At 31.0% G+C, this 24875-nt stretch overlaps 1 pseudogene; it reads right to left on the bottom strand.

Annotated features, from left to right (window-relative positions):
- LOC108766395 (uncharacterized) overlaps positions 1-24875 on the bottom strand; it is a 94932-nt pseudogene that overhangs the window by 53345 nt on the left and 16712 nt on the right.

Raw genomic sequence — 24875 nt, forward strand, 5'->3', positions numbered from 1 at the left:
GTAATTCAAATAATAAGGTTGATTATCAATGTTAGTATTTGAAATACAAAATACAAAATACTTTCATAATCTTTTGTTATTAATACTAAAATATATATAAAATACAAAATATTTTTATATACTCCGATGAAACACAAAATATTTTCATGTACTCTGAACAAACACAAAATACAAAATATAATTGTCTTATCAATACTGTTTTTCAAATAAAAGTATTTCAAATACATGCCCATCTCTGGCTGAGAGAGCCATTAATAAAAATAAAAAATAAATAAAACTCTCCAATTCAATCGCACTTATGACGCATTTTGCGCATCGCGCAAATGAACAAAAATTATGTTTTAACCAAGTTTATAAAAACATTTATAACGAGTGCACGAAAACTCGAGATCTCGAATAGGAATTTCACGGATGAATCTCTAATCGTCTTGAGTCTTCGTGATTATTTTCGTGAACCTGACTAGCAGTGATATCGCCAAGTCTTGGATTCACACATAAAAGAATTCTCATTGAGCCGCGACATAAAAGTCGAGAATCCCTCGCGTAATTTAACTTTCCGACGGCGCATGCACCTTCGTGAGCGGCCTATCGCATAACTTTCCGACTTCGTGATATGCTTCCGTGATCTTATATATTTCTAAGTTAATGGGTCGAGCCTCCCGTGGCGTGCCGCGATTCTCGTCGTCCTGGCACGATAGGCCCGACAGGACTTAAACTGATTTACTAACATTTCTTGAATTCCACAGCGAGGGACTAGCTAATTCCACCTAATTCCATCACTTATGTTCTCGCAACAATGATACCGCAATTCGATAAGTGACGATAATAGCTATATATTTATTGTAAGCACGTTTAGTAAATTCTATTTAGATGTATAAAGAATGTGAGTATAGGTTCACGTTTATATCTGTTTAAGAGAAGTTAATTGCTTGCACTTTTTGCGCTCACTCAGAATCTTTGCTTTCTCTTTAACACTCGAAGATATATATTTATTTCATTTTAAGAACAAAATTTTTTTAGAATTTGAAGCACATAAACAAACCTATTTAATATACAAGTTATTTTAAATTAATTTCTCTAAGTCTTTCGGAGTGACATTCTAAAAAAATGTAAAATCTATTATTTAAAGGGATGTCTCTAGAAAAACATGCCATTAAAAATAACTCGTTAGATCTACAATCGAAATAAAAAAAAATTTCTTCCAGGAGATTAATAATTTTCAATAATTTATATGCTTTCATGAATAGCTTCAAATTTTTTATTCTAATCGTTCAAAGATTCTTTTAATATTTCTCTAAATTTCTTGGAGTAAAATCTCACTCCAAGAGAGTTCAAATGTTTTTATTCTTTTTCAATGGTGGCAGTATTTTAAATCTTTTTGAGTAAGATCTCACTCTAAGAAATTTAGAGATCTTTTTCTCTGTATTTTAATGTCGCAAGAATGATTTTTCACAGTTCTATTAACAAAAGTAAGTCTTTAATAATGCTAAAATTCTTCTTGAGGTTCGACATCCAATTCAAATTTGATTCGGTTCGTTTAGCGAATATCACATGCTATAATCAAACCATACGTCGCATAACAATATAATCCCTTTTCAATATCTTGCACATCAATTTGAACTTGATGTGCCAGACGACTAATTCAAGGTATTCCAAGAAGTTCATGATTCGCTTAACTGAATTCCGCGCCATCCTGGAATAATGTGTACCACGTCGCAAAAACGTCACGCTATCTCCTCGCACCCTCTTGAATTTATGGTGACAAATTATCGTGATCGAGATAAACGCACTCTCCGGATTGCCGGCCGTTGCTCTTCAGTCTGACCCATTTCTCCGCCAACAGTCAATGCCGATTGGCATAAGCAAGAAGCATTCTTCCGCTCGAGTAGCAAGCAACCGTCGTAGCTCTTAGCGGATTAATCGCGGAGCCTCCATCTTCCCTTGAGTGATCCCACAAGCTCGTTCGCACAAAACTTTCCAAGAATGTCTTTATGTAAATTTGTTGACCGCAAATGCAAGGATTATTCGTATCAACGTTACGGATGCGACCAGAAAAGGCAACTGTTTAAATTATTACAGTTCGCCAACTTTTTATTGTACAAATGTCAAAATAGTTAACGAGGCAATATTTTCCATACAAGAAGTATTTTTATGTCTAATATTAAATATATAGGTGCCAATTACTGCATACGGTTCACGAATACACACGTTTTAATTAAATATTTTATTCTCAAATTCCTTTGCGATAGTACAGCTTTTACCGTAATTCCGTCGCGTTAACTATAAAATATATACTGACTTCCTTTGTAATCAGTAAAATGTCATTCTTTAATCAAGCAAAGTTGTATATTGCCATGTTGCTCTCTGCACTGTAGCATTTTTTAACTTGTTTTTATTTCAAGCTACATTTTCAATGACCACAAATATGATGTATGCATAAACCAGATTTCCTACCTTTATGTACATTATGTATTCATTAAGAGCTTCACGTTGCACTGCTTTTTGTGAAAACATTAAGATGTCAAGTATCTCGCGAAATACTTGTCAAAGAAATTGTGAGGAAAATGGTTTAACCATTGCTTGTATAATTTAGACGCTTACATGTATGCTTCCATGTCTTCTATGTTGTAATTTTTATATATACGAGATTGAGAGAAAGAATGAGAAAAGAAGACAGTGTTTTGTATATTTTTTCTCTCGTTCTTTGTGCTTTTTTTCCATATAAAATAATATCGAATATCCACACACGACGTAAGATTTTTTACTGACGCGGATGTAAACATAATTATGGCTTTTCATTAATTTTTCTATAAACACATAAAAAATAAAAATTTTTCATATGTTTTTAAAAATCGTATGCTACACTTTCTTATGCATAAAAGTTTCTATTTACTTTTCATTAGCTAGTTTCATGTTTATCATCGTGTAACTATTATAATAATAACTTTGTTTACTCTCTCTCTCTCTCTCTCTCTCTCTCTCTCTCTCTCTCTCTCTCTCTCTCATCTCTCTAGAGAATAATGGAGAAATAAATCGATCATACATAAAGGAATAAAATAATTGGCCCCAAAGCATGGCCGTTCGTGTTTTACGATACTTATTAAGTTTTAATGAGACTACTTTTAACGGTACGCCAGCTGTAATGCATAGATCGCAGCTGCGAGGGATCCTCAGATAAATGTGCGCGATACGTGTTCAGTATCCGAATTCGGGCTGTTACAGACTTTATAAGAGATTGTACAGAAATCATTGCTTCTAAATCACAATTAATCGCATAAATACGAATTAAGGCACTAGAAATGTAGGTATTCACATTCCGCTGTTTTGATTCCACTTGATTAATAGTGTGATTAGTGACAAACACGTGGTGACAAAGTAAATGTAAATTGCAATTTCAAGATGACTTGCTGCGTTGCGATAAATTGTAGCAGCAGATTTGAAAAAGGTTGCAAATTATTCAGGTTTCTGGTGGGTGACAACTATATGGATGTACCGGAAACCTGAATAATTTGCAACCCTTTTCAGATCTGCTGCTACAATTTATCGCAACGCAGCAAGGCATCTTGAAATTGCAATTTACATTTACTTTGTCACCACGTGTTTGTCACTAATTGTACTATTACCTACACGGAGAGAATTATCTTTTAAAATATCCTGAAAATATAGTAGTTTGTGGTACAATACAATATTTTAAAGATTTTTACCATGCACTTCAATAAAATCAATCAAACTTATTTCATACTTTATTGTAATTTTATTAATAAATGAGAGATTTACATTAAAATTCCTCGAAATAAAATGTTGTCTCACGACTATCATATTTTTAGGGTAAACTCTAAGAAAAAATTCTCTCAGTGTGTGTGTGTGTATCAATCAAGTGGAACCAAAATGGCGGATGAGAATATCTATATCTCGAGTGCCTTAATGCGAATATACCAGAGTTTACTAAAAAAAATTGTTGTATATACTATAATAAACAAACGGCTTTAGGCACAAAAATATATTTACGAGAGTTCACTTTATCATATCTTGACTTCAACTTATATTTAATAATTTTCATTTTTTCTCAAAACCATATAAGTCTAATAAAAAGAGGATACAGTGGACTTTTCACGGATTTTGATCTCCTTCAGTATGAATCTACATTGAAAATAAATTGTGCCGTGTTTGAGTATTTTGTAAGCTTGAGATGGTCCATACAAGGAATATAAATCTTTCTCCTGGCTATCTCTATAGAATTCGCTTGTAAAGAAGATATTCGTCATCCTTCTGGTCACCCTCCTCGGAACTCTAAAACCTGTACACATTTTATGATATATACGAAAATGGCGACGTTATTGTCAAATTTTGGATGACCGCGCTTATTTCATTCAAACTGCGTTGGAGACATCTCAAGCTTATACCTTCTTACAATGATAGCTCTTGACAGCGACGTCTTTCAATGAAACATTTTCATTAAATTACAAAGTGGACAGGATATAACGTGATGATAAATCATTTACTTGTATAATACTAAGGTAATTCTAAACTCTGAAATTTTTTTTTACGCGAAAAAAATGATTTTGCTGAAATATTTAAAAATTGAATTAGATATAAAGATTTTTTTTTAGACAGATATGAAAAATTTGGACCATATAGATTATTCACGCTGATTGCTAAAATATCAAAACTTTTTGTAGCATTGTTCATTATGCTTAAGTTTCTCAATTATTTCGATGGTCCAACAAAATTATTTTCAGATCTAGTTTTTTGCTAAATTTTTAAATACTTCGACAAAATCTATGTTCTTTTCATGTGTTTTTAATTACATACATAATTTTCGTTTTAATGACTTTAAATACAAGAAAATTACGAAAATTACTTAGGCAAACATTACAAAAAAATCATAAATAAAAAAATGAAATAATCATGCGCCAAAATATCTCATCGTTTTTTAACTTGATATTTTAGATTTTTGGAGATTTTGTAATTAATCACATGTACAAGTAATGTATCCACTGATGATGGCTCGGAATGTTGCCAAAACATTTGTTATTTATTGAATAATAAATCACCACTGATAATTTTGTTGCGCTTCATTTATTGCGCTTAACTCTCATTAACCTCTATTACACGGCACGATTTACCCCGAAGTTATAACATCGATGTTAAGAAATAACATGATACTGGCCAATCATAGCTATTCCTCTGAACAATGGAATGACTATGATTGGCCAGTTTCATAACATCAATGTTATAACTTCAGCGTAAAACATGCCGTGTAAACGTAGTAATTGCTAGTGTAATTTTCTTTACTTATTTATAAATAAAAAAATTGGTAACCATTATAAAATTATCTTAAAAAATTTTTTCAAAAAACTTTGTAGAGTTTTTTACATAAAAGTCGCCTTTTTTCTTAAAAAGAAATAATTAATTAGCAAAAATTAATATAGCATAAATAATTTCGTCGTATTTTTCGAACATTTGAATGAAGACTGCATCGCTTGCAAGAATAAGAAGCGAGAACTGAAGATTTTCTTTCTCTATAGTTGCTGTCCCACATAAATGAGCTTAGCCATCTTGCTCAGGCACGAATTCGCGTTCGGTGAGTTTTGCAAGTCCCGAAGAACTCGCGTTTATTTCCTGCTTCGAGATACATCGGACACACCGGCTACTCTTCCGGCCATCTCGTTTGTCCGATTACTCCTTCGAACCGCAATTTCGTTTCAACTTGAACAGTGTTTCCCAAACGATATTTCGTAAAATCAATATAAAAGAGAATTACTCTATTAGAAACCTTATATAAGAATTATAAATTAAATTAAATAACACTGATGATAATTCAGATATTACATTGTTAGCGATAAAAGAAAAAGCTGAAAGTACTCAACACAATATATGCAATATTTTTAATTTTGTTCTTACTTAAATCATTTAAAATTTTTTTCAATTGAATCTGATTAAAATATCGAAATTGCAATCTTTATCATTCTAACTTATTTGGCTGTTGTCACATTTACTTGTTTCGAACGTAATTTCGCAAGTTTACATAAAAGTGTAGGATGAAATCTTTCACAACTTTTCCTTGGATTCCAAAGAGGCTCGCAGCTAAATTAAATTGGGAGACACTGAGATAGAAGGACCTCTTTGCCTCTCTCACTTCTCGTCGGACTCTATTTCGTTACATTTCGGATAACGGATGCACAAAAGTTAGGTAAATCGACGGAAGTCAAGCTGCTTCACAGCGATGTAATCAAATTCGATTGGTGTTTGATAATTAATTACAAACGTGTACTTGTTATACAAACGTTATACCTTTAAATTTATTTACGCTTCTATTGATAGAAGTTTTCTTGATAGAAAGGTTGAATTAAATTGGGAGACTAAAGGGAGCAATTAAAAATATTTTTTTTTTACGACAACGATTAACGCTGATAATAATTAATCAGATGTAAATGTCATGTGTATAAATAAATTGAATTTAGATTAAATAAAAAAGTTTCAATATTAATTCCTCTGAAAAAATGTTATATATATTTATAAATACAGCAACACATCAATTTACAGTTTAAACAATAATCTGAATTTAATTGAATGTGTAGATATTGGAAATTACTTTTAAATTATTTACGAGGTTTAAACACACGAAAAAATATTATCAAATATTACATACACACAATCAATACGATACAATCAATGGGATAAAAATATTCACGCGTTACTTTTTTTTTGCTTTTTCGATTTTGTTGAGTCTTTTTAGTCAAAAACGCTTTAGGTATAACTAGTTTTTATTTCTGAATATGTTTTTTCACGATTGTGAAGTCAATAATATAAATTGCCGAATTTCCGAAATGAAACGTCGTTTCGATAGCACGAGCCGAGCATTTCAATTATGCGGCTAAATTGGCGATATTGTTGATCAGAATGCGTTGCAACCGACTGTTCACGGAAAACTGGTTTGAAGTTTCAGCGTTTACACGATACCGTTTGACCGTAATAGAGCTCTCGGAATAGTTGAGGATATCTAACTGAAATCGCGCGGCGGACCTCTTTATAGCCTCCACCACAATCGTCGTTGTAAAAAAGCAATTTTATATGAGCAGTTATGCGTACGCATTGATGCGTGCTCAACGACAGTCGTGCGTCACTCTGCGGAAACGTTACGTTTTTATAGCAGCGGAAAACATTATATTCGAATGAACGACGAGCGGGTGCGATTCGAATGCGTCTGTTTCGATCGCGATTATTGCCTGCCATCCTACGATCCGTATATATAGAAAAGTATACAATCAAATACCAAGATAAAGATACTACTTCAACAGTTTTATTTTATCATCAGTGTATCACACAAGAAACAAAGTAAAGATTCTTTTTTCTTTATAATGGCGTCTTTTTATTGAACAATTTAAAAAAGTAGTGTTTCCGAAAAAAATGTTTTCACAGATAAAATAATAAGTAACGATTTTCATACGGACGAAAATATGTACATCTGATTCTTCTGACTAGAAAATGAAATATATAATAACACTGATTTATAAATTTTGAATAATTTTTAGTGCAAGAGAAGAAATAACTTTTTTGGAACGCTTAATTTGAATCTGTCGTCAGAAAAATTTCATCAAATTTTTGTGAGATAATATATGAATTTTAAAACAGTCATTTTTAAGATGTAATATGACGATTTTTAAGATACAACATTTCTTTTCAAATAATTTGGGCGACAAATGTTGGTCAAAACGAACTTTCCAAACGGATTTTATGATAATTGGGAAACAGGAATATTCGGACGAAAACACGTTAGGAGACTATTGTTAAACTTTAATACGTGAAACCTATCTAAAGTTATATAAAAAATAAAATTGAACATTCAACATTTCTGAAATGAAAATATTTCGATAACAGATCGGATTCAGCATTAAATTAACTTAGAAACAGTCTTCATAAGATCTTTTGCACAAAATTTATAAACTAATGTAATTCGTATAATTATCATTTTAAATAAGAAAATATGATAATTAAGCAAATGTGGGATAGTATAATCACAAAGAAAGAACATTATGAAATTATTTAGAAATTATTTAGGAAATTTATATGAATGTTTTCATTTAAATATATATATATCGTTCTTTTTTTTAATCTTTAAATGAGTAGATAAGGTAGCTGCCCAGGATTTTTAACTTTATTATAAAAAAGGAAAATAAAAGGTATCGTGCTCAAACGTCCAAAAATCTAAGATCGATTATTATTTTTGTATTCTTCTATTTTAAAAGACTATAACTAATGTAAGTTTAATATAATATACACTAGTAAAAAAAGTTATAACTACATATAAAATAAATTTTGGGATGTTGTGACCTACCTATTAACTTGCATATTTTTAAATCATTTACCTCTCTAAAAGTTAAATTAATTAATATAGCGAAAATTATAAATAATTCAGTATTTTCAAAATATTTGAATGAAGACTCCTTGCAAGAATGAGAAGCAACTAAAGTTTTTCTTGCTTTAAATTTTTATTTAATTAAACTGTGAAATTCTCAAGCGTGTCAGTAAAGATGTAGGTTATCACGCATTAAAAATCGTACATTTCATCATTTTTAATTGCTACATGAAATAAATTAGCACATGTTTATACGAAATCGGTAATAATCTTAAATTATAGCTCCGAAATGAGGTAGTCTGCGCGAATTATTAAATTTTGCTCGATTACGGCTATCCGAAGGAAGCATTTTGAAGAAAAACATTCTAAAAGAGATATCTCCTGCTTTATTAATGATCGCGATCACGACTTCGCTGGAGAAAGCGGAAGAACTCGCTTTGCATACTCCAGCAAAACCGTAGCATGTACCGCCGCGGCGCAGCCCCGACCGTCATCTTGCACGGAGGAAATCGGGGTGAACGAGATAAAATCTCTAAACGTAACACCATTTCTCTCTGCTCTACGAGCAAAACTAGTCGGAACTCTTCCGAACAAAAGCAGAACTGTTGGCGTTACCGCTCCGTGCCTAAAAGGCAAGGCATTGCCACGCAATGTGAACGAAATTCAGTTGGAACACCACGGCAAAAATAAAACTTATAAGGAAAGTCTTTATTTAATTAAATGAAATTTTCCAGCGCGTTTTCCGACGAAAGCGCAAGGTTATCGCGCATTAATTCAGAATTAAAATTTGAAAACGACGCTGCATCGGAATAACGATATTTCAATTATCCTTTAGTAACAACTGTTACAACTTTTCGATTATTTAGCTCTCTCTTGAATTTCAAATGTTAAATAATTTGATAAATTACGATCTGCCACTAATATTACATAAATTTGTGAATAAAAACTTAAGAAGGTTCTCGCGCTATATATACATCCTATAGTCAATAGACAATTTATTCATAATAATATGTAAAACAATTAAAATAATGGATAAAAAGGTTACTAACAATATCTTATGCCATTATACCTATATAATTACTGTTAATTTTATATGTTACTAAATATTTTTAAAATGACAAAATACAATTATTATAATATTGCATTGTACACGGTTTTTCTTTTTTTTTTGCAAATTTTTTTTATTTAACATGCTAATTTCATAAATTTTATTTTTATAAAGAATATTTATTTTTAAAGAATTTTATTTTTATAAAGAACGTTTTCCGAGAAATTCCTTAATAAAAACTCTACAGACACGTATGTACACACATATAATAGAGTACTTGCCAATCCGAGCTTGAGTTTAATTCAATATTTAGTAACTTAATTGATTTAATCATATTTTATTGACTTAAATTAATATATAAAAATTTGACATGGTATAAGAAGAAATTTTTATATTATCCCGAAAAATGTCTTTAAAACATCATACAGTTAAATTTCATAATAAAACAAGAATTAAGAAGTTCTTTATGTATATATACAGGGTGTCTCATAATTCACCCGACAACGCTCGTGGGCAGGTAGAGCGGACTAAACTAAGTCCTCTACCATTTTGCAATTTTCACAATAGTTAACAAGATATTAATTACTAAATATTGCCTAATATTGGTCTTCAATAATTTTTCTTCTCAAATACAAAAAAATTACAAAAATACAAATTACAAAAAAATTGCAAGAGACAAAAATTGTTTATTTTCTTCTCATACAACTCTAAGAATTTTTCAGAATTTTTTATCAATATTTTAGTACTGCATTTTCTCATTTATACCAAAACATGAAAAAATACAATATTAAAAAATTCTGAAAAAATTTTGAAAAAATTTTTCTCAGAACTTTATTAACTTCTAAATATTCGATCAGCATCTAGACTGCGCACGGATTAGTGAGGTAAGGGATGGGAACCAAACTGAAAATGAGCTCAAAGTTGCAAATAAAATTCCAGCACTGTTTTAAACTTATAAAATTGAAATAAATGATAATCTTCATTATTACATAAATTTATAAATAAAAAAATTGAAAATGAGCTATAATTTTTATAATAATTGAGAGTTCCATACTTCTATATTATAGAAAAAAAGCTTGCAATAAGTTAGAACTCATGTAAGGATTTTTTCGGGTTTACTTTTCATTGTCCTACATCTCATTCGTATAATGATTAAGAGAATTCTTATATGTCGTATTACATTGCCTTGTTTAGCGACACAATCAAACTGAAAAAGTTTACAGGAAAGACTTTTAATTCAATAGCGTTCAAACAATTCCTCGACAACGTGTAATTTAAGAGCCGGTTAACTGCTTTGGAAAATTCTAATTTAGTCTGATATAATGAAAGCAAATAAAACAAATGACAATAGGAAACGTAATGCCAATTGTGTCATTAATGGTAGCAAATTTTCTCTGCTGCATTTATGTCAAAATGACGAATTTCCGCAATCCGCAATCTTAATTGCAAGTTGTATCCTAAATCCGGAACTACTGTGTAGAAATAAATTTATACAAATCTCTTCATTTTTCAGCAAGAAACATAGCTCTCCGTGTTAATAAAGCTCTCGTGAAAAATTATGTTTCTTACTGAAGAAATGGCGTCACTTTGCTTCGTGATATTCTTTATATCTCACAAGAAAACATGGAAAAGTGTTAACTCCCGATTTGGATTAAATTTAATATGTTGTAGTTTAGATCAAAATAAAAAATCAATTTTAAAAAATAAATTTATTTTCAATCAAATCAGGTTTTATTGTCAGTGCTTAATTATTTAAAAGTGAATTTATATATACACATCCAATTCTGCAAACCACGCAGCAAAATCTTTTTCGGTCTTGAAACGCAATCATTGAACAGAACTAAAGTAGAGTTTTCTCTCACTAGTTATTTATTATTGCGACAAATATTGCTGAAACATCGGTGATCGAATGGTGAGGATGCGCGCACAAAATACGCAAGATTTTCTTCAATCTTCGGGTTCAAATCCTAACTGAGATAATACTTCTTGCAACAAATTAAATTATTTACAGTTCTTAAGATGCTTAGATTAGCATCAAATTAATATCCTTTTAAGATGTTTTTTAACATTAAAATTATTAAAATTGCTTGTCTCAATTACGAGACATTTGCTACTAAAAATAATTCATTTTATATCGGTTTTTTTTTAAACGAATATCATCGAAACTGTGAAATGGAGAAAACAAGGAAAAATATTTTTTAAAATAAAAACATGGTGAAAATCGAATGGTTTTAAAAGTATACTTTATAATAATGATAAAAAAAACTTTTAATTTATGTTTTTATAAACAAAAATTTTGTTATTTAAAAATTTTTTTACTATTATTGTATAATACTCTTAAAATCATTCAACTTTTATTAAAAAATTTTGTCTGTCTTTTATATGGTTTTAATTCGTTTCGAAAGAAAGCAACCATCGATTTTTTTTAAAGAGTGTTTCATCCCCTAAAAGTGCGTATGAGCACATAAAAAAAATATATGTCCTTTATGTTTGTGATCTAGAATACAATATGTTGTTAAAAGTTCATTAAAATTGGAGAGGAAAATACTTCTCTGCATTTCCTTGTTAGATCGAGAGTGAAAGTACGCATTTGTAACATAAATTGTTTTCCGCACTGCACTCGTAATCATACAAGCAGTCGAGTTAAGGACTCAGAATCGGTTTGTATCGATATCGGCTTCAATCAGGCCGTAATGGCGTAAATGCAATTAAGCTCTTCACGGGCGCGAATTACAGGCGCGAGCGTACATATAACTTTACGTAACTCTGCGACAGATAAATTATATCTCAAACTGGCGCATGCTTTAATTGCTTCATCCAATACGCTCGCGTGAGCAAAGTAACTCGGCTTAATGAACGGCCAGCAATAAAAGCCGTTACGGGCGCTGAATGTCGCGTGAATCGCTCGCACATTTCTCTTCGTTTCTTATCTATATGTTTTCCTTTTTTTTTCTGTTGCTGTTTCTATCTTGCCTTTTTACGAAAACTTTTCGCCGTTCTGAATGCTTCTTTGTCTCTATAGCAATTTTCTCGCGAAATGGTTATAGTATTTTTGTTAACCCTGTGTGAATTTCAAGAATATCCACGAGATCGTTGATAAACGCTATAATACAGAAAGATTGTATGATACATGAAATTTCAGTAATTCTGACATTTTTTCCACTATGAAGCGAAATCTAGAAGGAATACTATCCTACATGATGCAGTTTAACATTTTTAGGATTGTAATGTGAAAAAGTTAAATAGAAAAGTTATATAGCATATATTAAACAAAAATTCCTTTGAGAAAAAACTTTCTTAATAGCGTACATTATGTACCATTTCTTTTCGTTTAGAACTTATGGTATGATAAGTTGGCTTACGATGTTAAGTGTGTTGATATAAATGCAAAAGCTCAAAGTTTCAAGTAGTTCAAACGGCTCAAACAGTTAAGTACCACATTAAGTATTATTACTCGATTAACTGGTGGAAGTATTCCGTAACATTCCGTAAAATGTTATAATTGTGGAGTTAAAAATGACGACATAAGCTAGATGGATTAATTTTATTGATATAATCAGCCAGCTTCAGCATTTAAATGTATTTATTATATATATTTGTTATTATCAACGAATACGCTAAGTATTTTAGATATTTTCTTTGTGTGTGTGTTGCTATTCCGAACAACATGGACCATCTTAATCTCTCAACTGAGACAATTGGCGTCACTGCAGACAATTTATAGCACAGCTAGAGAAGATTACATCGAATTCCTCTTGATAGTTAAAAATAGTGGCGGGTGTACTTCAGTACTGTATTTTATAAGAATAATTTTTACATACCAAAATCCGAAATTTAGTTCTACATAATTTCTATATGTTACTCGGGAAGGAATATGCTATCATCGCGTCACATGTGTATTATAATATTATTATCTGTTTTTCTAGACTTTAAACTTATTGTTACGCTATTGTATTTCTTAAGACTCCTGTTTACTGACCACTACTATTCCAGATCACGACTCGTCAGAAACGAGAAAATATACATAATAAAAATTCTTGCAAAATATATTATTAATAATATGGAAATGTTTCAATAAAACAACATTTATATAATCGATAGATCTGATTTGTAAAATGTATCGAAAATTCTTTTATTTCGTTAATTAATAAATAACCATATATCAAAGAAATAAATATGATTTAATTTAATGAATCAAGAAGATTTTTAGTATATTTTATAAGTCTATTTTATTAATTGCAGATGTTTTATTGAAAAATATTTCGACGTAAACATAATTTATAAGAGTTTTTTATTGTGTCTTTTTACTTGTGTCGTCACGAGATACATAGTAGTGAATAAATTGGAGCCTTAATATTTTATTTTTTATTTCTTCATTCTTCATTTCATCTTCTATTTTTAATTTCTTGAGTTAATTCAGCTTTAATATTTTTCTTATTATAGAATATAATAAACAATTATTGCTTAGTGACATAATATATTGGAAATTATCGGAGATTATCGGAAAACAGAAAGCGTGATATTCAACGAGTAATACCACATGTTGTTGAATAAAAACACATAAATATAAGAAAGCATATAAAATAATATGAATGACAAGTAAGAAAATCATACGTATATCACTTCCGTTATAAATCGTGTCGTTTACGTTTAAGTTAACATAATTTTACATTCCAGATCTAGTCGATATCAATTAATAATGATATCAACGTTATATACATACATATATAGGTATATATAATTTCTTAGTTATGTAAATACTACTATAATAGTATTACATGACAGTTATATTGTTGAGCAAAATTATAACGTTAATGTTATGCTATTTTTAGTTGGGTCGATTGGTGTTTTTTTTTTTTTTTTTTTTTTTTTAGAAAGGCCAATCACAATTTTTGATAAAATACGTCCTTTACATCGTTCGATTTAATCGGGCTCTTTCCGGGCAGTCAAATGACATTAACTGCGAACGATGAGATAATAAAAACAAATTTCTAAAGGATAGAGTTCACGTGTCAGTTTAACATCGAGGATAAGCTGTATCTAAAATCTACAATTATTGTTGTCCGGTAACTAAATGTCTGAACAACGATGGTAACAAATCTTGATTAATAAAATAACAAGATTACCGAAAATATGAGATTACAGATAAACACAGCGTTATTCGATGCGTGATAATTGACCGAATTTTCCAACAATGGTTCACATTATACTTGTTGATTTATATATTGAATTGTATTCAAACGATATTCATCAAGCTCATGTTATATGCTTAAAGATATTCATCAAGCTCATGTTATATACTTTAACGAAGAGCAAGACGGTGATTGTGTTCTTACACCGAACATATATTATTCTGTATAAGGCTATAGGATTTAATCATTAACCTTAGTATGGTATTGTTATTTTTGGTTACCTTCCCGCTAACACTGGGGTTTGTGAAACCCTGCAACTTTGTCACGCTCTATCTCTGGACTGAATACGTATTTTTTAGCTTAAAACGTGTGAAATTTATACCTCGAAAACAGATAAATATGAATCAAATAAATAATATTTTATTTTCAATTAATTACAATGCTTCAAAACAATTTTATTAGAAAAATTCGCAAAAAATGACTACTTTGGATAAAAAATTCTCAAATTTTTAAATTTAATGTTCAAGCAAAAACCCATACGATTTTTTTAGTTGACCCTTTGGACTAACATAAAAATATAATACGACATGAATCGCTCAAAAAAGTATAATTATTTCAACTAACGAAAATCGACATTTTTGAAGAATCTACATATTGCTTACAATTAATAAATAAAATTTTATTATTTGAATAAATATAAAAGAGTAATAATATAAGATAAAGGATTGTACATGTATAAATATTATTATAGTATGTATAATTAAGTTTATTAGGATTTAGTTTAGAGGATAATGCAACACTCGCTCTAAAGCAATAAATCCGCCCCGGTCGAGCGATCTCCGAAGACTGACAGAAATTATAAAATTTCTACTATTTATTAAATTGACATATAGTTCTTTTTAGTTCTACATATATTTTCGTGTACTTATTTTTATACTATCCGCGAAACTCAGTAAACGTATATTTAATAAAAAATAAAGGGGTACCCCAGAACGCCGAAAATTTACAAGCTAATAAAGAATAACGCAAAAAGAAAATACCTTTCCAGGCTTATCTATGGACAGTTAAAGTTTTTTTTTCAGCCTCAATCTGGGTTTTCAAATTATATTACAAAAAAGTACAGCAATGTAAAAAATTGCATAAGGTACGTTGAACCCATGAATACCATACTAGGGTTAAGTTGTTCAAATAATAAATTCAAATAAATATATAATATTTATGAGTATTAAATAAATTGCTAAAATACCTTGCATTTGATTGATTCAATTTATTTCGTGAAATTTAATTTAATTTAACAGTAAAAGCGTTCCGTTTTTATTAAAAAAAGCTATTGATATGTTAGCATCTCAATATGTTCGCCAGCAATTTTTTTGAAAAATCTATTAAAGATTAGTAAAATTGTAGCGACTTAGTAAATAGGTATTACATATTATCTGTTTAAATATTTCTACCTGTGAGAAAAGACATTTATGAACATTCATATCTATACAACTTGCAGCAGCGTGAGTATTCTACGTTGTCCCGAATACGGCTGTCTATCTCATTAGTTTCACTTTAAATTCTCCCAGGTCAGGTCTCACCTGGAATACCCGTTGTCGCGATTATAATGCTTGGTATGAATATAAGAACGACTGCATATTCATTTTGATTTACCTCGTTGAACTGTGGCGTCAATATAGACGCGGGACGTTGCGGAACAAAAACCGATCCCTATATCAGACATTTCCTTCATACCATATTTTATCGCAGCATCAACCGCATGATTTAACGCCCCTGCTTACATTCATTACTTTTATTATATGCAAAATACTTCGCGCGAAATTCTCGTTTCGAAATTTCGACGCGACAAACACATTTTACCGAAATGATGCGAAACCGCTGTTGCGGCAAGTCACGAATTACATTACGATAAAGTTAGGATGAAGTTAAGCTTTTCAATTTCAAGCCTTTATTTAGATTAAGTGACAAATTTAAATTTTTCGCGTAAAGAAATGCGAACTTTTCTACATAATTTACACGATGCAGAGCCTTATGGCTACGTGACAGCTTTTCCCATGACGAGTGTGCAATTACGGAACATCGATAGAATTTCTGGGTGTTATATTCACTTTCCAAATATGAAATTACTCGTGGTTTTAATCTAGAAACGAAATCGCACAATATCACATCTAATTCGAGCTGAATGCTGGTTCGGCATTGGCGCACCGTCCCGAAATGGGTGACACCGATACGTCCATATAGCGTTACCCGATTTTTTTCAATTATAAATGCAAACGAAATTTGACGTGCCAAAAATTAAAAGCGTCCAATACCGTGTTTTCGGTGCAGTGAACAAACTGCGAGGTTCGTCGGTTCGACAACCGCTATTTATTGATGGCAATCAACACGAATGGGAAAAGTGGAATCGGCGGCGTGAGCCTTTCTGCGAGATATATCGATTACATAACGACCGGAGCAGAGTATAAATTACTTTCCGAAGTAATACATTGATATCGTCTTATTTACTCGAACGTAATATGATCTTCTGTTTAGTGATAAAAGTAAATTACACTGTTCAATGTTATTTTTTTCACAAGTATGAATAGTTATTCCCGATATATTTTTCAATTTTAATCTGCTGAATATCATTATTCTAAATTAAATCTGTTCAAATTTGATTATATCAAAATTTTGCAAAAAATGGCATTAAAATAATGGCATTAACCTAACCAAAAATTTTAAGGGTTTTAATGACGTAGCAATAGTTTTCTTCTAAAATTTGTTAGGGTCATGCAAAAGCAACAAATTTTATTTTTAAATTGCATTTTGTTTCGTTTCAACATAATTTTTCGTTCTCGAAAATAAAAAAGTCATACCAAAGCGAAACAAAATGTGTTATAAAGCTATATAAATTGATATTTTTACGTGAAATTAAACAATTTAGACAATAAATTTATTGTTGATGTTACAACGTCATAAAAACTTTTAAAATTGTGGTTTTTCACCTGTTCGCGTCATTTTTTCTAAATTTGATCTTGATAGCCACATTTGGATAACGGATTCGTATTCAGCAGACAAAACTACAACGTTGATGGATACCTATTCATATTAGAGAAAAAAAAGACGATATTTGTCGGATAATGTTATTGCATATTATGTTTGTGTCGTCTCCATTCATACAAAAAATACAATTAACTTTCTCATATTATAAAAAGCACAATTATATACACTGAAAAAATTTCTGGAAACTGGACGAATTTGAATTTTCTGATTAAATTTATTCTAATTGAGATAACCGGAATTCTGACTGATACAATATATTTCAGGTAAAATCTATTAAAATTCTTATTTTTACCGGAATAATTATATCAATCAGAATTCTAATTATTTCAACTAGAATTCTAGTTGATTTAACCAGAAAATTCTAATTCGTCCATTTTCCATTAGAATTACTATTTATTTTTTAACCCAACCAGATCATTTTTCTCAGTGTACACAATTACATACACATTATACACATACATAAAAAAATTTCGAAATAAATTAGTAAGTATTAATTAATACTAATTTTAACTTACTGTTGAGTCTGTGCTATTTATTTAAATTTTAAACTTTGAAATCAAATAAAACTTTCTTTAGTCCATTTTACAAAACTTTTCTAATTAATTGCTAAATAGCCGCGTCAGGTCACAGCGTTGGTCGGCTCGCATAGCGACCTGTTTAATTAACAAAGCTATCTCGTATAGATTATGTCTGCTATCAAACATATATATAAATTTCTATTAAATCATGCGGAATGTTATTGAGTATAATCATGATGAGGGATTGCATTATTGGATATCTTCCACTCGAGTAATTTCAGTTAATTCATCGTGAATCGGTTGGAAAATTTACGGAAAGCAAGCTTGCAATATCAATATACTTAAAAATTATTGCACTACTCGCATAAACGTGCATCTCTTTGTTAAAACTGTCTCCGAATTCTGAATACCACTCTACATAATAAATGATCTGCATTAACGGTCATGTGCTACTCTTCTCTTCAATTCATCGGGTGTCAGAAATATTTATTATATAAATACCGTACAGTAGAGATACTGTTAAGTAATTTATCATTTTTGTCAACCTTTGTATTAAATAAAACTAGAAATCCAAAGTTATTTAAAAGAGGAATTGACAAATTTTTCTCGCGGGATAAAAAAGGAGATAAAAAGTATATTGAATATAAGCGCGTGGAAATTTTGTTTTAAGTTTGATAAAATTTTATTTTAACTCTTTACTCGATAAATATAACAAACTTTTCACACTAATTTAGAATGAATTCGTTTATAACTGAAAATTACAAAACAAAATAAGAATTTTAATTATTTTAGAAGGTATGCGTTTTTCAATTCGTTAGTTTTCGCATGATTTTGGAACGAGAATATATGTTTGTATTGTTTATAAAAAAGGAAAACAAACTAAAAATTGACAAATGAAAGTATGTATATCAAATTTCACACAACGCGCTCCGTAAAACAATAATCCTTCGTAATAAAGGCAAAGTCATACAAACGGATTGTAACCGGATTAATTTCTCAATGGTGCAACAGGATGTCCGACAATTTCGTGGGAACGAAGTACAGAAATATACGATAATATTCTGGATCGGTGAATTTCGGAAAACGGAAGCGCTTCGATCCGGGATTATTTTTTTTTTCAATTGCCGCTTTCAGACAGACTAGACGGGCGAGCCCTTTTGCTACTCTATGAACGGTCAGCCGAAAAAGCCGTCCTTTACGTTTTCCGACGATTCAATTTAACCGCGACTGAGAGAATCGTCAACGGACGGGCGCCGTCATGAAGTTGTCCAAGTAGATTGGATCTTATTGAATCCAGAACTGTCCTCCTGGAAAGGACGGGACGGACCTTCCTCTACTTGATGGGAACGAGCTCGCATCCTCATAAAACAGTGTGCTCGCGTCGCTTATTCGGTATTGAATTGCGACATGAACATTGACGTCCGTTGTGAATCTCGAGTCAACACCTGGCACCACGACACACACAGAAGGAGAGACAACGGTCATGCCGAATTTAACGTTGCGAAAAAGTTGTCACGGACGAGCAGAGTTCGCTTTTGATTGCCGACGATTGAACATTTTCGCGTCGTTCGCCGTGGATCGGTACGTCGTCATTTGAGGAGCAGACTTTCAAAATGCGTTTTGTTCAAAATTTGTAATTTTCAGAAAACGAGAAAGAAAGAAACTACACACACAAGAAAATTACGTTTACTTTACAGAAAATAACAATATGTCAATCAGTAGAATGTGAAATATAAGGTGTTTCAAAATTCGCGCTCGCGAAGTATAATACAAAACGTGATACTTTATGCTAAAAGAAACAATTTATTCCTTTTGCAAAATTGCGTCTGACAAGTAGTTTTTGCAGGAGAGCAGATTGAAGTACGAGTAGACGCAAAAATTATTTGTCGAATGTAATTTTACTACAGGAAAAAGTTGTTCATTTTAGCATAAAAACAACTTTTTCATTTAGCAAAATTGCGTCCGATAAATAGTTTTTGCAGGAGAGGAGGTTGAAGTCAACAAATAAGCGCAAAAATTATTTATCGGACGCAATTTCGTTAAAGGAAAAAATTGTTTGTTTTAGCATAAAGTATCACGTTTTGTACTTCGCGGGCACGAATTTTGAAACACCCTGTATATTAAACAAAATTACTTAACAACTGCTAAAAATGTTAAACAAATACATTTTGTTTGTTTTTAGTAAAAAATTATAATGCACTTTGAAACGTCTATGTTTTTTCAGCATATAAATTAACGATGAAAAAATGCTTTCTGAACATCTCAGAGTAGCTTATAGTATAAGTCATTCTACACTAAACACTACGCCATCTGTAACTAAAAAAATGAAACAAAACGTAATTTGAAAGTCTGTTCCTCGATTTACTGAATAATAGTCGGCAAAAGCAAAGGAAACCGATGATCGAAAGAAGGAGTGAGTCGTCTCGAAGGACGATCTTCATAAAGCGTGGATAACACGACATTTTTGTTCGTGGGCAAATAGCGCGTTTGTCCGAAAATATGTCAAAAGTTCACCGAGAAAAAGGTTTAATTGGATTAATTCTAGTTGGACGAATTAGAATTCGCTGATTAAATTTACAAAATTTTAATTGAGATAACCGGTATTCCGATAATCAGAAACTTCTGGTTTGTTCCATTTTCAATCAGACATTTTCCTCAGTGTTCAGCAAAAATATATTGCGCTAGGGGAGATTTTGCTGGAGATTAGGAACCTGGTATACGGTAGTCACTTTTATCGGGATGTTACAGAAAATTAGTTGTAACAGGAAATAATCCATCAAAGCATAAGTTTTGATAGAATTTCAATGAACTGTCGGTTAGACGCTAAAACTGGATAACCGCGCGAACTATGTATCATTTTTGTGTCAGAACTTGCAGCATATAGTACCATTATTTTACAAAGTGAAAGTATTTCGGTTTAACTAGCGGGCCAATTTGTAAAAATTTTAAATACTCTATGTACCTTTAACAGAGCTCCGATATTTCCTGAAATTCTCTTACCTTCCAATAAAGTTCTTCAACTTTCCTGCAACTTGAAAGTGAAAAGACATGTTCTATTAAAAAAATCCTGACAATAAGCGTGGTACTTTTTAAATGTCATATTCTGCTTAAACAAATAGTTCTTGTTTTTATTCTTTATTTTATGTGTCATTAAAAGTGGTCACAGCTGCTAACTTATTTGTGGCTGTTATCATCGTTTATTTCTTATTACTTTTTCAACTCCGTGGAGAAACGCGCAATCAACGGTTTCAAAACAATCAAAAGTGTTTATTAAAGTCGAAGTTCCGGAAATGAGTTAAACCGAGCTCTGATTTAAGTTGCCTATACTTGGCTAATGATTATAGAAAGCGCCGTGTAAGCTGCGCTTAAGCTCTACCGACAACATAGACCCTTGGCAATTCATTCGATTAATTCGCGCGGGTAATTCAATAATGTTTCCTGCGAGGCAGCTTTTCGGGGCAAAAGTCGGTTGCTGGCACATCCCTCCCGGATATTGGAAGCCGAGACTCAGACAACAATGGAAAGGAACGCTTTCTTTTTAAACAGTGGGAAGAGTTACGACAGCTGGAACCGGTCGCCTGGATCGCACAGATTTTATTAATTCAAACAGAGATACAGTATTCACTCCAAAGCTTATATGATTAAAAATCCGAACAAAAGAAGTAAATATCAAGATATTATATATGAAATCTCGAAATATTTCGAGTTCAATCACAGAAAAAAAGAACGCAGTAAGATCGTGCTGATGAGTGTATACTCATTCGTATCTTTTATTTATTGCGAATATAATTTAATTGTGGATTAAAAATAAGATAGATGCAAAAATAAAGTGTTTACCATCATTGATATGTAATAAATAATCACTAAATCTACATTTATTTTTGTGATCATGGAAAATGATAATTATACACTTCAAAAGTAAAAATTTGTAGTATTATTAATTTCTAATTAATGTAAACATTATTTAATAGACAAATTATTTCGTCACTTAAAACAATTTTAAATAGTATATTTTTGTGTAAATTTAAACAAAATTTAAATTTAATCTCATAGTTCAAAATAAAAAAGTTAACGAATATAATTTTTTATTTAATCATTCTCTCTTTCTTATTATTTTAACCAGTTATTTATTGATACATTTATTGATGCATCTATTCCAAGAAGCAAAAATGCTTCATTCAAGCTCGATGGCGGATACAATGTACTACCATAAGGGCGAAATATTGTGGTGGCTCACCGAATATAGGATTCCCACGAAGCGTTGCCAGTCCACCGAGGGTTAATACGTGCGAGTGATCCGCTGTTACCACGAGGAGTGTTTCCGTGAGATCGACCTCCTTCATAACTGCCTCGACGGCTTCCTCCAGCGCTAGAGTCTCATCCAGGGCGCGATAAGCGTTGTTGTAATGGTGAGCATGGTCGATTCTTCCACCTAAAGAGAAACGGCAACAGATATCGTTCATAAGAGGCTTATGAGATGCTATCATTTATTAAAGTTATCTTCATACTACTTCATAAAATAATAATGCTGTGATTTGTCTTTTGGATTCGTTTAAAGACTTTCAAATTCTTAGCTATTATTGCCCTTTTTCACATCACATTAAATTTATTTAAATATATATCAATATTGTACACTATTTTTTCTATCATAAAAAATTCATTTTTGGAATGTTGAAATAATCTCAAATGTTAATTCTTATAACATTATTAGTTTAAAATGTTATTAGAATTTTTGTTTATTTTAAGAAAATTTGTAAAATTTGTTGTAACAATTTATGATTACAATTTTCTTGTATTAATATCAAATAAAATAGTTCAATTTTAAACTGTATGTCTTCCTTCATTTGTGATATCTTATTTGTTTGACATAAGGAGAGGATCATATTCAAGTTCGCGTCTTGTTTACTTCTATCCACATTCACGCGCGTGCCTATACACAATGTTTATTATTTAATAGCTTCATTAATAGTTCTCAATTGGATTTTAATCAGTGGTGTCAATCATAGGTGAGATGGTGAGATGTTGTTCGTTGCCCATATAGTTCGGTCTGCGTGAGAGCAGCGGTTCCTGTTATCGCATTAACAAAGTTACACGAATGGACTTAACTTGATCATCGTGATAATTCTATCATGGCAAAATGGCGGCGTGGCTGCGCACGCGAGCGTTCACCGTAATAGCAATGATCAAAAAACAGCAGCAAAATTTTTACAGAGAGAAGTTTCAGCGTCATACATTTTTCAGTTGAAGAGTTATAACAACAATAAATAACGACAAGATTAAAGATAAACAATGCAATGCATTGTTCAAATTTTAACTCTGACTCGTTGAAATCTACATATAAAATTCTATTATATACAATTAGCTTATCAAGTGTCGAAAAAGTATTAAAATATTTATTTAAATTTATATGTTCGTTGAGCGGATATCTATATTGTTTCGATGGAAAGTTTAGTTTAAATTTCAACAAATTTGCGGAATAAAATAATTTAAAGAAATTAGATAAAACAAAATGTAAACAAAATAAAGAAATTATTTTACGTTACAGTCACTTTTTTGCTTATTGATAATTTGTTTCATATGGAGTTACATACATATATATAACGTGTACATATTTGACCGACCTGTTTCACTCCACACAGATACAGGTCAGTGCATCAAATGCATTGCTTGCAGTATGTATGTTTATATGTTCTCTCAGCTGTTATACGAAATAATTACTCCAGCTATTTGTTCTTTCGTGTATCAAATAACATTAATCTAATGCACAACATTTGCAAAGGCTTGCATAATCATTTTGCTTGCATTGGATTTATTCTCTCTCTTTTGAAGCTCCCTCACTAAAAATATTATTTTATTTTAAATAACGTTATCGATGCAGGCTTTATGTCACTTTATTCAGCCATAATATAGTTACATGTGTATAGCTTTCTATATTCAATCTATAAGGTAATTTTATATCGTCAGTTGTTTCTAAATGTTGTATATAATACAACCGAAATTTTTTAATAACGAAATAAATTGCTATCCTAATTCACGTTCAAATAGTTGACTGTAATGGTCGTCGTTGATGATCTGCGCTTGACTTTTAGTGACGCTTCTGATGGTCACTGTAAGTGACCAACGTAATCGAAAATTTTAAAACACTCGTAAATAAATAAATGTTATTTGATGTAAAATTTTGAATGGCATAAAAAGTTAAATAACGTAAAGTAAACAATAAATAATTCAATACACACTATACAAATAATGCATTCTTAATTATTTCATCGTGACAACAGTATCATTTTTATCATTATATACTTGTAAAGAAAATTTTGTTATATAAATAAGATATACAAACTAACTGAGCAGACAACGTGTTAAATAATAGATTTTAACGGTAAATTTAACAAAAGTGTAACAAATAACTGTACGCCCGTAAAACCAAATTGCTTTTACAAGCTGAACCATTCGCTTATAAAGCATAAAAGAATATTATAATTATATTCTTTCTCAAATGTGTATTTTAAAAGAGAATTTACTTCAAAATTTTTAAAGCGAGCACGTTGAATAGCATATATAATTCTTCTGCTCGTGATGTAAAAAGTTAAAGCATGTTTCTTCACGATATTTCAACGTTCGCGCTCGATTCTCGACGCAACCGATCGTGAAATGCAAAAAGACACGATCATCGATGGCACTTCGTCGGTTTTATAATCATTAAGAGTATCACCGATAAAAGTGGTTGTAAAGAAGCCACGAGATAAACTATATCACCGGCGTTCTGAACTGACAGG

Source organism: Trachymyrmex cornetzi, unplaced genomic scaffold (assembly GCF_001594075.2).
Source record: "Trachymyrmex cornetzi isolate Tcor2-1 unplaced genomic scaffold, Tcor1.1 scaffold58, whole genome shotgun sequence".
In the NCBI taxonomy this organism is placed as follows: Eukaryota; Metazoa; Arthropoda; class Insecta; order Hymenoptera; family Formicidae; genus Trachymyrmex; species Trachymyrmex cornetzi.